General features: G+C 36.3%; 1 long non-coding RNA gene across 1 annotated transcript; it reads right to left on the bottom strand.

Annotated features, from left to right (window-relative positions):
• Nucleotides 1-3730: 3730 nt before the first annotated feature.
• Nucleotides 3731-10468, bottom strand: LOC132547238 (uncharacterized). The gene is made up of 4 exons (XR_009554100.1): nucleotides 10387-10468; nucleotides 4855-4945; nucleotides 4491-4676; nucleotides 3731-4085 (listed from the first exon to the last, which is right to left on the bottom strand). It is a non-coding gene; the product is annotated as an uncharacterized LOC132547238 (long non-coding RNA).
• Between the last annotated feature and the right edge of the window lie 3076 nt (nucleotides 10469-13544).

Below are 13544 nucleotides of genomic sequence, written 5' to 3'. Positions count from 1 at the left end.
AGCATATTTGGGTTAAGGAAAATAAGTTTTAGGTCACCTGAGACAAAGTCACAGGGGTCAAATATGTAACAAATAAGCCCAGAATGCTGAGGTTGGACCTATAGCATGGTGTGATGAAAGGCTACCAAGTTTGCAGAAATGAATGACCTTGGCCCACTTTCAAGGTTACAGAAGTCAAATATATTCAAATGTTTAAATGACATATTCTCTATGAGTAAAAGACATAGGATGCTGATGCTGAGTCTGAAGGAATACGTGGATGTTATCCCAATTTGTCCTGTAGTATGCTTGGGTAAAGAGGAATTAATTTTTGGCGGTGGGAGAATGGGCCAAATATGTGAAATTCTTAAAAACCATTCTGGGGGGTGCTTGGGTGAAGGGGATCGATCTTATCTTTGTACTTTTGTTGGAACTGAAGACATCATTGGTGAAAATGACTTAGTGCATCAAACCACCTTCTTTGGAGGATGACGAGCCTATTATGGCGAAATAGGTACAAGTGTTTTAAATACTTTTCCTTTAGTCAAAATAAATAAATTTCAGCAAACATAACCAGGTAAGCGATACAGGCCCTATGGACCCCTTGTATTATGTGTACCGGTAATTTTGTTTTCTTAGATGTTTAATTTTTTTATATTGGTTTTTTAATAATGTTATTTAGATAAAAGATTTTAACTCCACTATTTCGGCATTTCAGCCGACGACATTGAAAGAACAGAATACGTCAATTAAGAAAAAAAAATATACTGATTTGTGTCGGAGATTAAATAGATAAAAGACTGCATGTGCATGATTTTACTTCTATTTATTTTGAAAATCAATCTGTACATGTTCGAAATTTTTCAATATTATCTTAAAATATTATACGATAGATTTGATTTTTGATAGAAATATGGCGTTTGTATAAGGGAAGTAACTGTGGTATCCTTATAAATTTCAAGACAAAAATTGCCAGTAATCGGATTTGGACATCAACCAATGCAGAATCCTATGTATTTTTGGTTTTGTTGAATTTCCAAAGGAAAGGTTTTAAAATTAGGAAAACTTTATCGAAAACAAATGTTTAAAAATGTATTTTCAATTTCATTTTTTTTTCAAAGTTCAAGTTTGATACAACTGAATGGTTTCAATAGATTAATAATACATGTACCTTTTCTCGCTCATTAAATTATTCCATTCCCTAGCTTTGTCTTATAATTTTCCTGAGAAAAGATAAATATATGACATCTATTCTTCAATAATTTATGCTAGAATTTATCCAATATTGTAAAAGCTGATATCACTAATATTACGCATTGATAAGTAATGTAAGATTTTCAGAAATGTTACAATTGCTTAATTTAAAATTTGTCAAGGGAATAAACCTAATTAACATCAATGTTACTGCAACTGTTTGAAAGTACTCCACATCTTGTAATTCATATATATATATATATTTATATGAAAGTTTTATTTTATGTGTCAGAAGTTGTGCATTTTTGTGTCATACCGACTAAAATTTATCATTTTCCAGGAATTTGACCGTTTTAGCTCCAGGCTCTTGTTACCTATCATTACGAATATCAATGGTACGCACAGATGACCTCTCTTCAACTTTCCTCAGGGTATAACCAGATACCTTAATATTACTTGTAATTAAATCACATGGCGTCCTTCCGCATACTTAATCTTAAATGGTCTTCGATATTATAAATTTCCTTTTACTGATAAACAGTGGTGATTTTCGTGGAAAAAACACCATAATTTACATGTAATAAAAGTAAATAGAAAGAGTATACGAGTTTGAGATATGAGATACAAAAATTTTCAAATTGATGACGACATGGAATATGGTATCTACGAGAAATAGTAACGAGGGGAGGAGAACAACGACGACGACAAATCCTATAAATCATATTCATGATGAATATTGAGCCTTTAAATTGAACTTTTCCATGAAACCTACACGAATACATCACTGTTCTGTAGTTTGGATTATCGGAACTGCGTCTTTATCATGTAGAACATTGGATCACGAGCTTTTTATAATTAACGTTTGTAATGTTCAATATCATATTCTGTTTTCAGGCATGGTGAGGTTAATATTATTTGCCTCCGCGTACATCGCCCCACACAACGTCCTTTTAATTGTGGAATACATTATTTTCTTTTTAAAAGGTGCGTTATTTAATTCAAATTTCATACTTGTTGAAATCCTTTTAACTTTTTGAGATTCACACTTACACACACACAAAATAGTGCATTATGTATTCAAAGCATAACCTGCCCTATCTGATCAGGGGACACATGGTCTGCTGTGTTTTAAATAGATGTTTCGTTGTGTGAATGTAAAGCTATTAAAGAGAATGTCGTTACAAAACTTCATTGAACAGTACGACATAGTGTCGTTTATTTGATTTTATCCGCATATCACAATAAGGCTTTTCATTCGGACGGAACAAGGAAGTTAGAGAAAAATGTCGGAGTTTTAATGAAAATAAACAGTGATAAATTTCACAATCCACATGCAACAGTCACGAGTACAATGCAGAGTGTTTTCTAAGACATCATCTATTTAAAGAAATATAGATATTTTAGAAAATTCTTATTTTTCAAAAGCTAGGTAGTATTTTCGAAATCGACATTACTTCTTGAACAACGCCAGAACTTGTCTTTCCGTAACTTGTAACTATTTTTATAGAATTTTTGGGGATTTGATTGTTAAACTGCTCCATTTACAATTGTCCAATCATCGATTATTACAGTTATGTACGCATAAAAGATTACGACAAGGAAGTGACCTACGTGTGTCTGACCACTTCACTCAAGTCCTCATGTCCTTCCGATCGAAACCAATTACGTGAAACGATATTCATAATAATATGACGGGGAATCCCTGTACGCCACTGGGACTTTCCCAATAATCACATACTCTGAAAAAACTTTATTATCAATTTATAAATAAGGAAATGAAACGACCATATTCTGGAGTAGGGGATGCACAGAACCGAATCCAAACACCACACCACAACTTTGCTTAAGGATTTCCATAAGTGGTTAAGGATAATCTTTTGAAATACCACATTATAACGATATATTTTCTGTCATACTGTTTCTGTGATCTGGCATATATCATATGACGTCGTGTTGTATAAAGCTTCAGTAGAGGGGTTTCAGAACTAGTTCTTTTGTCATTTTCAGTAAGCTTCTGTATATTGTAGTATCCCCACCTCCTCCTTTCTTAAAATCTGGATCCGCTACTTCTGGCGAGAATTAAATATCCGAGCATGTGGCATTGATAGACAGAAACAGTTTACTTAAAATATTGTTTAAACACGTAATACCAAAAACTGATTCCTAACACACACACACACACACACACACACACACACACACACTACCATCACCACCACCACCACACACACACACCCTCACACACACACACTACCATCACCACACACACACACACCACCACCACCACCATCACACACACACCACCACCACCACCATCACACACACACGCACACACACCCTCACACATACACTCACAAACACACACCCTCACACATACACTACCATCACCACACACACACACACACACACACACACACACCACCACCATCACCACACATACACACACCACCACCAACACCACCACCATCACCACACACACACACACACACCAACACTACCACCACACACACACACACACACACACACACACACACACACACACACACACACACACACACACACACACACACACACACACACACACACACACACACACACACACACACACACACACACACACACCCTCACCACCACCACCATCACACACATTGTTTAACCTCTTTCCCGCAGCGTCCGATGTCCGTCCATCTACTATTTCTACAAATCGCTATTAGTCATAAACATCTTTGCATATTTTGACTTCATTTGAACAGAAGCATCCTTAGGGGACGAGGAACCTATGATGTATGAATGGCGCGTCTTTGCCCCCAGGGTCCTAAGGGGCAGGGATCGTCTGTAGGAGTGCCTCGATTCTATCCGAACTCTGTCTGTAACATCACTGCGTGTTTTGACCAAATTTGGTCAGAAGCATCCTTTGGGAAGAGGAACAAAGTTGTATAAATGGTATATCTCTGGTCCTGACATTATTTTGGAGCTTTGAAATTCCTCATCTCTGATGAGGAAAATATAACAATATGATTGTGAATAAAAATGTTTTGAAATGAAAACTGAAATATCCAAGTGAGCGATACAAGCCCTAAACCTCTAGTCTTGTAAATGTTCCCTCTTTGGACCACCGGAATTTTGCACGAATTCCCGACCCACGGTCCATAATATTACATATGCAATGATGTCTTTTTATGATATTCTGGGGACCGTAGTAGCACATGCATAACTTACATTGAAGAGAAATGTTTTATCTTTCAATGAGTGTTTAATGAACGAGATTGACCTAGTATAAACCAAATATGATCTCACGAATTCGGAGATATACGTACAGATGGCTAGGTAGACATTTCCACGCTCGGTTTAAATACGCTCACATCTGATGGGCACCTCAATAACTTGAAATCGCTAAAACCATAGCCTTGTCCACAAGACGTGTCCTTTGGTGTTATCATGTCTCGTACGTTGTAGCGTTTCCTCATTTACATTCGTGCCAAATCCCTGTGCTCCGTACCACACTGTAATGAAAATGACCGAAAAAAAAAAGAAAGAAAATGGTATCACAATGTTCGTTTACTTCTCTATGTCATTTTACGACGGTTTGATTTAAATATATTCAAATATTTAAAGCTTTAACACGCCACTTTGAAATAAACATGGCATTATATCTTACGTTTAAGTCTCTCGTTACCTCACCTCTATAAATAGAACCAGGTTATACAAATGTCTCGACACAGGTATTATAACCACTTAAACACAGTGCCAGTGACCTCCAGGTAAAATTACGCTGAAAGTAAACAAAATACTTACGCTAACACACAAAACATTTGAGAGACAAACACATGAGTGTGTCGTTAAGTGTCTGTCAGCTTTAAATTTTGGGATGTTTTAAAGGATTTTGTTTTTAACATTGAATAAGTACAAAATTTGGCGATAATGATCATATTTGCGAGAAGTATTTTCAATTGCTAGTCGTAATATGTAAAATTATAATACATTGGAATGATTAGCTGATGTCGATTTCAGTCCAATTCGGTTGAAATTGATCATTCATTCTATCAAACCATTTTGTATTGTATCGTTATTTAGGCTTTGATGGTATGGTGACTGTGAATATAGGTCATTGGGGGGCGAGGTGATTTTCATAGGTAATTCAATACAGGTGAGAAAATGTTCAGACAGACTAAAGTTTTGTTATATTCCGTGGTGTACAGGATGTTAAAAACAATTGCAAGTATTCGTTCTTACCCGGTATTATTAGAATTACGCAATATTATTCACCAACAATTATGTTGACTGAAAGTTTGTGTTATTTTCTTGAATTAGAATTACCTAAATAGTAAATTAAGCTTACCACCCGTTCTCAGTGTAACAATGCCAGTCACATACACAGCCAGTCTAACATAACTGCCATTCATTCTAGAGGTATGAACGAGTCTTGGAGATTTTTTTTTCATTTCAGAAAAGGTTAAATGAAAAAATGTGGGGGAAAATGAAAGATTCTGTTTATCACATAAAGCCAGATACTTTGACTAACATTCATGCAATCAACATTTGACTGACGCTTATTTGAATTGGTGATATTTTTGCTCTATATCTCTTTGGTGACGTTATAATGTATGATTGAGTTAAGGATTTTAATCCTCAGAGAAAGATAACCGAGTTGCAAACAATCGACAACCATAATGTTTGACTACATAATAATCTTTCCCGTGGGTTGAGATCCCCCTATCTCAACCTCAAGTGTACTTTTTTGCCGAATTGACTCTTTGGGTTAGCTCTAAATGCTGTACACTTATCAAGCTGTAACGAATTCCCAGGTCCCTGCTGTCGGAGGTAATGTTAAGTGCTTCGAACTTTTATCAAGATCAAAACGAGTTTATCTTTCTTGGTAGATAAATATATAAATATATGATCGAGCTAAAGAGAAGTTCTCTCTAGCCGAGTGGTATATTGCGGCTAGTATTTTACCAGGATTACATATAAATATATGTTTATATATATATATAGGTAAAGACACTATACCTGCTGACGTAAACACATATATGCCTATTAAATACCGCTGACTTATTGTTACCTTAGGCGACCAATAACTACCTGTAATTCTCACCTGTTAGACACAAATTAAAAGGCTTTTATATCAGTGGTGAGAGCACTTATCTCAAATACTAGTCTAAATTACTACGTCTCATTAAGTAAATCGTTTATGTGTACATGTAAATCGTACAGTGCACTCAATGTCTGTTCAAAATATATTTCGTCGATAAAGTTTGAAACTAGATAAAATCAGCTATTTTAGAGAATTAACAAAATAATTTTGATGAATTATAAAAGGAAAAGAATACACACTGTGTCAGCTTCTAATTATAAACTTGGGTTTATGTTTTACATGACAACATCCTTCCCCGGATATTGTCACCACCTTGGTGAATATTTATTATCTTTGGGTTTAAAGCCCAGTTAGTATATCTTTGTTTAAAAAGCAATAAATGCGGTGACAGATTTAATGTCGTAAAATAATAGCTGAGCAGGATCTTGTGTCTATCCACACTGCGTATATACATTACGGGATTTGCATATGTCGTTCATTTGTGATGATATCACATTTCTTCCGAACTTTTAAGATGTTAATTTTTTTCTGATATCAAGTGCGAGATAATAGACATGACGACACTGACAGAAATAGTCTGCAAAAGCAATGCTGTTATTTATTAATTTATCTTTACAGGGGGCGAATTTTCGCTGCTTACTCTGAAATGCAATCAAAATTATATACCTCAGCTGGTCTTGGATACCAAAACATATTTAGAGTAATCGTCATATTACCCACAGAGACACTGTCTGAAATAGAACGAAGACGACAATAGTATGACCTCTTCACTATATTATTAGCATGTAGAAGGGGGCAATTGTTATTCTAGTGATTCCACATTGGTCGCCTCATATGTAAAAAGAACGAGTTCCTTTTTTGATACATCTATGACGGTTTTATTTTTTGCGATTTACGATGTTCTCGCTAAATACGAAACGGGAAAAGACGAGTGAAAAAAAAATATGCTGAACTTTTTTTCTACTTGTGTTTTAAGAATTACATGGCGGTTGTCGTCGATGAAGCAGAAGACGATCACTCATCTGGAACACCTGGTTTTACTCTACTTATACTTTTTTCATGATTCTCTCGTGTAAATATTTCTCTTGTTCATGTCTTTCCTAGCTTTATTGAATTTGAGTTAGGGCTGTGTTGACATATTGGGTTTTTTTTTTTAATTTCTCAATGGGTAGGATACAAGAGGGATCTTCTGTGTGCCATCTGTAACATGCAAAAATGCACATCGTCCGTCGCAACGGTTTGATTAAAATCCATAAGATATTTGAAGTCAGCAGTAACGTGACATTAAGCACGAGGGAGTGAGTCATACGGAGGATTAATGAGGGACTCTATAAGTAAATACATCACTGTCACGCCACAAAAGGGTACTTATCATCACGGATTCAGTTAGACAGTCATTATCACAAGCTGTTACAGTGACGCTATTGAACCCGTGAATAACTTAACTGTTTTTCACTAAACCTTAACTTCAATTCACATCGTATAAGTTAAAGCATTACATTACGTATTGTCTTTATTTTCAAATATATCCCAAAAGACTATTCATTGGCAAATATTTGATTAAACCATTGTTAATTTTACGTTTGTTTGCCGATTTATGTTGTGCATTCGGATGTCCACGTTTGAATATAAAATCATTAAGAATTATGTTCTTTTTCTGAAATGTGCGTGTTTGGCACCACGATATTAGAGTTATCCCCCCTGTAATTAACACAGCATCAGTTGCAGAAAAGCAGCACGCAAACGCAAAGAGAGGTGCATTTTAGAATATCTATGTATAGTATCACAAGTAAATGTTGTTTGGCTAATGAACTTAATATTTATTCATTTAGTTATTGTTGTTCTGGTATTATCTCTCTGCTGGTATTTATATCGTATTTTGTAGTATTACAATAGTGAAGAAATTAATAGGGTAAATGTACCAGTTTAACAACCCCCATCGGCCCGTTGCCCTATCATAGGGTTAAAATGCCTCATCAGGATGACTGAATCTTTTTAGATATTAGTATAAAAATGACAAAAATGGTGTTGCAGGCAGAGTGCGAACTGAATTCATACATCGTAATATTTTGTTTAAGATTCTTGCCGAAAACGACATTGGTGATTTTTAAAGGCAGTACGTGAATCAAACACGTGATAAAAAAGCAAACACGTGAGTTACATAAGACTTAAGACCTAATCGACGAACTTTCTCACGTTTCACTTTGTTTTGTCGAAGTCATTGAGTTCTTATCCTACATATATATATTTATTTATTTTCAATAGCACGTGTTTCATTGATGTGACGTTGACTCGTTAAAATCATTGAACACTGTAATGTGTTCTCGCGCCTACGTCACGGTAACATATCAATTTCAGGTGAATAACTTTCTTTTGTTGTGTTTTTTTAATGTTTCACACATGACTAAACAAAATCAAATCAGCTTATTTACTCAACTTTCATTCAGTATTTAAACTTAATCAATTGGCCCGTTATCTTAAACTCAGTGTGAGAAGAATTTTACCGAGTCGGTCACACCAGCATAACGCTCTTGAATTTATACTTACCAGTCTTACATAATTATAACTCTCTATACTGACCACTCCTACATGTAACTCACTACAAGGACTACCACTACATGTAACTCTCTATACTGACCACTCCTACATGTAACTCACTATACTGACCACTCCTACATGTAACTCACTATACTGATCTCTCCTACACGTAACTCTCTATACTGACCACTCCTACATGTAAAACTCTCTTTACCAACCACTTCTACGAAGTTCTCTGTACCGACCGCTTTTACATGTTACTCTCTACACTACACGTAACTTTCCATGCCGAAAACTCCAACATGTAACTCTCTACACGGACCACTCCTACATGTAACTCTCTACACGGACCACTCCTACATGTAACTCTCTACACGGACCACTCCTACATGTAACTCTCTACACGGACCACTCCTACATGTAACTCTCTATACGGACCACTCCTACATGTAACTCTCTATACGGACCATTCTTACATGTAACTCTCTACACGGACCACTCCTTTATGTAAATCTCTCTACACGGACCACTCCTACATGTAACTCTGTTCACCAACCACTCCTACATGATAAACTCTCTTTACCAACCACTTCTGCGTAACTCTCTGTACCGACCGCTTTTACATGTTACTCTCTACACGGACCACTCCTTTATGTAAATCTCTCTACACGGACCACTCCTACATGTAAAACTCTCTTTACCAACCACTTCTGCGTAACTCTCTGTACCGACCGCTTTTACATGTTACTCTCTACACGGACCACTCCCACATGTAACTCTCTTTACCAACCACTTCTGCGTAACTCTCTGTACCGACCGCTTTTACATGTAACTCTCTACACGGACCACTCCTACATGTTACTCTCTACACGGACCACTCCTACATGTAACTCTCTACACGGACCACTCCTACATGTAACTCTCTATACGGTCCACTCCTTTATGTAAATCTCTTTACCGACCAATTCTACTAGTAACTATATATACTGATCACTCCTACAGGTAACTCGCCGTACCGACCATTCTTACTTGTTGCACTCTTTACCTACAACTTCTTCACCGACCACTTCAACATTCTCTACACTAACGTCTCCTACACTTTACTCTCCATACCGACCACTCCTGTATGTAGTTCTCTATACCGGCCAGTTTTATGTGTAACTCTCTATACCGACCACTCCAACATTCTCTACACTGACGTCTCCTACACTTTACTCTCGATACCGACCACTCCTGTATGTAGTTCTCTATATCGACCATTCCAAGATTCTCTACACTGACGTCTCCTACACTTTACTCTCCATACCTAACACTCCTGTATGTAGTTCTCTATACCGGCCAGTTTTACGTGTAATTTTCTATACAGACCACTCCTACATGTGGCTCTTCATACCTTCAACATGTAACTTTCTTTACCGGTTGTTCTGATTATTAACTCTCTATAACGACCACTCCTACAACTGGCTCTCTATGCCGACCATTCTTAACTATACCTCTATATGATGACAATTTCTGCTTTTAACACGCTATACAGATAACTACTACCGGTACTTCCAATTTTCTTCAGCTACCATCCTTACATATAACTTTCTAAGTCGGTCACTCCGCAAGTTGTATAAATACAGCCAGTCCGTGAAACCTCTTCAGTCGATGAATCAATCACATACCCCCTTTCGACTGACCAGCCTAATACATGGAACACTCCTTTCGACTGATTGTAACTGCCTGTGTGAAGCTCTACAACAGGTACATACACTTTATCATCTAAATAAATGATGTCACATGTTCTCCAACTATTTTTAGATTTTTAGGGTCTGGCTTGCTGATAAAGCCTACATACGTTATACACATAACACATTTATATTCGTATACACACACCGGTAAGAGGATTCACGGAAACACCCGTCCTTTCGAGGTTGGTTTATACAACCAGTAAACAAGGTGTTTACTTTTTCTTGATCCCGACTAAATCGATTGGTGTTAAAAACATGTTTCATTTGATAAACAACTGTTTCGTACCTGGATGTGTTATCACTACAAATCTACATTATGGAAGTCGTGAAAATTAGGTGGAAAACTAAACGTAAGATGGATCCAGTAGGTTCTCGCTATCTTGTCGTTGATTATATAAACTACCGGCTAACGAAGCAGGGAATTATTTGGCCCAATTGTCCTCCTCTTTTGGGCCAGCCAACGGAAATACATATGGCTTTACGTAAAATGGGAGACGAATTCGAGGAGAGATATGCGGTTCAATTTTCAGACCTAGGAAGTCAACTCAATATGAGTCAATATAATGCATATCCTACTTTTAACACTGCTGTCGGGGAATTATTCCACGATGGTGTAAACTGGGGCAGGATTGTTGCCCTCTTCGCTTTTAGTGGTACACTGGCGAAAAAATTCTGTCAACAACACATGATGGACCTTGTGACGTCATTAATTGACTGGACGTCACAATATCTTGATAATCAGCTTGAAAATTGGATTGAAAGCCATGGCGGATGGGTAGGTATTTTAAATTAAGATATGCAAGAAGAGACGATATGAAATCACTAATGTGCATTATTCTCCCTTAGAAGATTCTGAGTGTTTCAGAGTGTCCGACTTGTATAGCTTGGTTTGCACATACAAATATGGCAGCATTTATTTATTGTTTTGAAGGCAAGTGGGTAGTAGATTATCTTCGAATCCTCACCATTATGTTACAGATATAGTGTAATTCTAGTTTTTTGACATGGAAACTGAATCTTCGATGATTTAAGACAAATGTACGACCAGGACGAATATTTATGAGCAAACCAAATAACGTTGGGTGATTGAAGGCTTGGGTCGTGTGTTCTATAACACAATTCAATTTCATTTCAAATGGATGTTTCGCAACATCTTGAGACAATCTTCGGAACACATTTCCGAAAAATGTCAGCAATCCCCGAGATGTTACGATTGGTTGATTGTGACGTCATTTTATTCTGACGTCATAACAGACAGATAAGCCTACAATATTTCAGATTTGACGCCTAATTACACTCGATGAAGACCTTCCGCAGTTGAAATCATTCTAAGAATTATGCTTTTAGTGAATCGAATCGTTTTAATCTGCTCAGAATTTAACAAGAGTTGTCCTCCCTCTTCCATCTCAATAAGTCACTATAATTATAGATCGCTGAATCTTCTGATTCCATCTCATTTTCAAACTCTAGTACACTTTCGCACACGTGCATTCTGTAATCTAACTGGAAACTAAGTTGTATAGTATAATTCGATCACTGCAAGATTCCTATATATGTTTTATTAATGTACAGTAACATATTTATTTAATTATCTATCGTGAATCAGAAGAGTTATCTATGCCTAAAGCTCAGGATTTCAAATAACAGAGAAACAATACGTGACATAATACTTTATATTATACCCTTTGTTGCTTTCACTTGACAACTCACATATTTCAACCGGGGACATATTAGTTCAACATCATGTTAACCCCCCTGAATTCAACCTTTATATATATATATATATATTTCGTCATACGGTATTCATCGTATCTCTCTATACACCACACAGCCTATACGTAATGAACACCGCCAAAGTTCATAACTTTCTATTTATCTAATCAGTCAATCGGTCCATAACTTTTATCAATAAACCTATTTTAAATCATGATGTACTTGTATATAGTACCCAAGTCCCTAACTATTAGCAACCCGCCCACACACCGTGGCCGATATTACAATACATATATGTACTGGGTTCACAAGCCGCTCCCATGGGTATGTTGAGAGTGCTTTTGCCCTCATTATGAAATATTTGGGGTTTGCCTAATAGCAGTTTTAATAATAGTTTTACGCAATCCCTTCTTCACATGAATATGACACTATTTCAAAAACGTCCATATTTGGACTTATTATGGTGACGTTCATTTGATTTGAAAAACTTGTGTAAGTAAGTTAATTTCATGGGGCCTTTGGGGCAGACGAACAGTCAGACAGATAAAAAAATGTAATTAATCATCAACATTAATCAGAGATAAGGCAATCATTTGAAAACGTGACTTTTCAAAAAAGTCAAGAAAAAATACACCCAACACAAATCCTAGAGATCTGTTGATATACTCAGCACGAGCTACTGGCAAATTTATGATACAAGTTTATGGTGTCTGCTCTCTAACATGTATTCTAGTTTATTGTATAATCTTTTAAGTGTCACTTTATAATGTATATACCCTATACATCTTAGTAAGTCAGAGAGTGGTGCGTAATAATTTAAATGATTATGGTCATGATCCGTAATACTTCAGCGATACCTTACTATTCATTTCCCCCGTTTTTATTTATTTAAAAACGAGTTGTCAAATTTAAACTTGTCGTTTTCAAAGTCCCTGTATCACCACGCGATTTGTGCGTTTTTTTTATATATAAATGTACCGATAACTTGAGCATAAAGCACGTCTTACTCCTAACCGTTTATGAATCGTAGCCATGCGTAGTATTTATGCTGACCTTTACTACGTAGTATGACCCTTGAACGTTGACCTTGAGCTGTTTCATTCATTCACTTGAAAATGACAGTTTAATAAAGTTTGAATCGTTTAAAAATTGTGTTACTATCTGTTCTAGATAATAATTATATCTTATTCAGTATTGAAATACTGGGAACTTTCGTGAAATATGGTACGTAAATGAAAACTGAGCAGCCCTATCGATCTTATGACGTATTTTGTTTGTGTCAAGCGGCCTTG

This window comes from Ylistrum balloti, unplaced genomic scaffold (genome assembly GCF_031769215.1).
Source record: "Ylistrum balloti isolate Yb309-2 unplaced genomic scaffold, AGI_CSIRO_Ybal_v1 Utg369938, whole genome shotgun sequence".
NCBI classification, from domain to species: Eukaryota; Metazoa; Mollusca; class Bivalvia; order Pectinida; family Pectinidae; genus Ylistrum; species Ylistrum balloti.
This window is presented reverse-complemented; position numbering and strand designations above follow the sequence as displayed.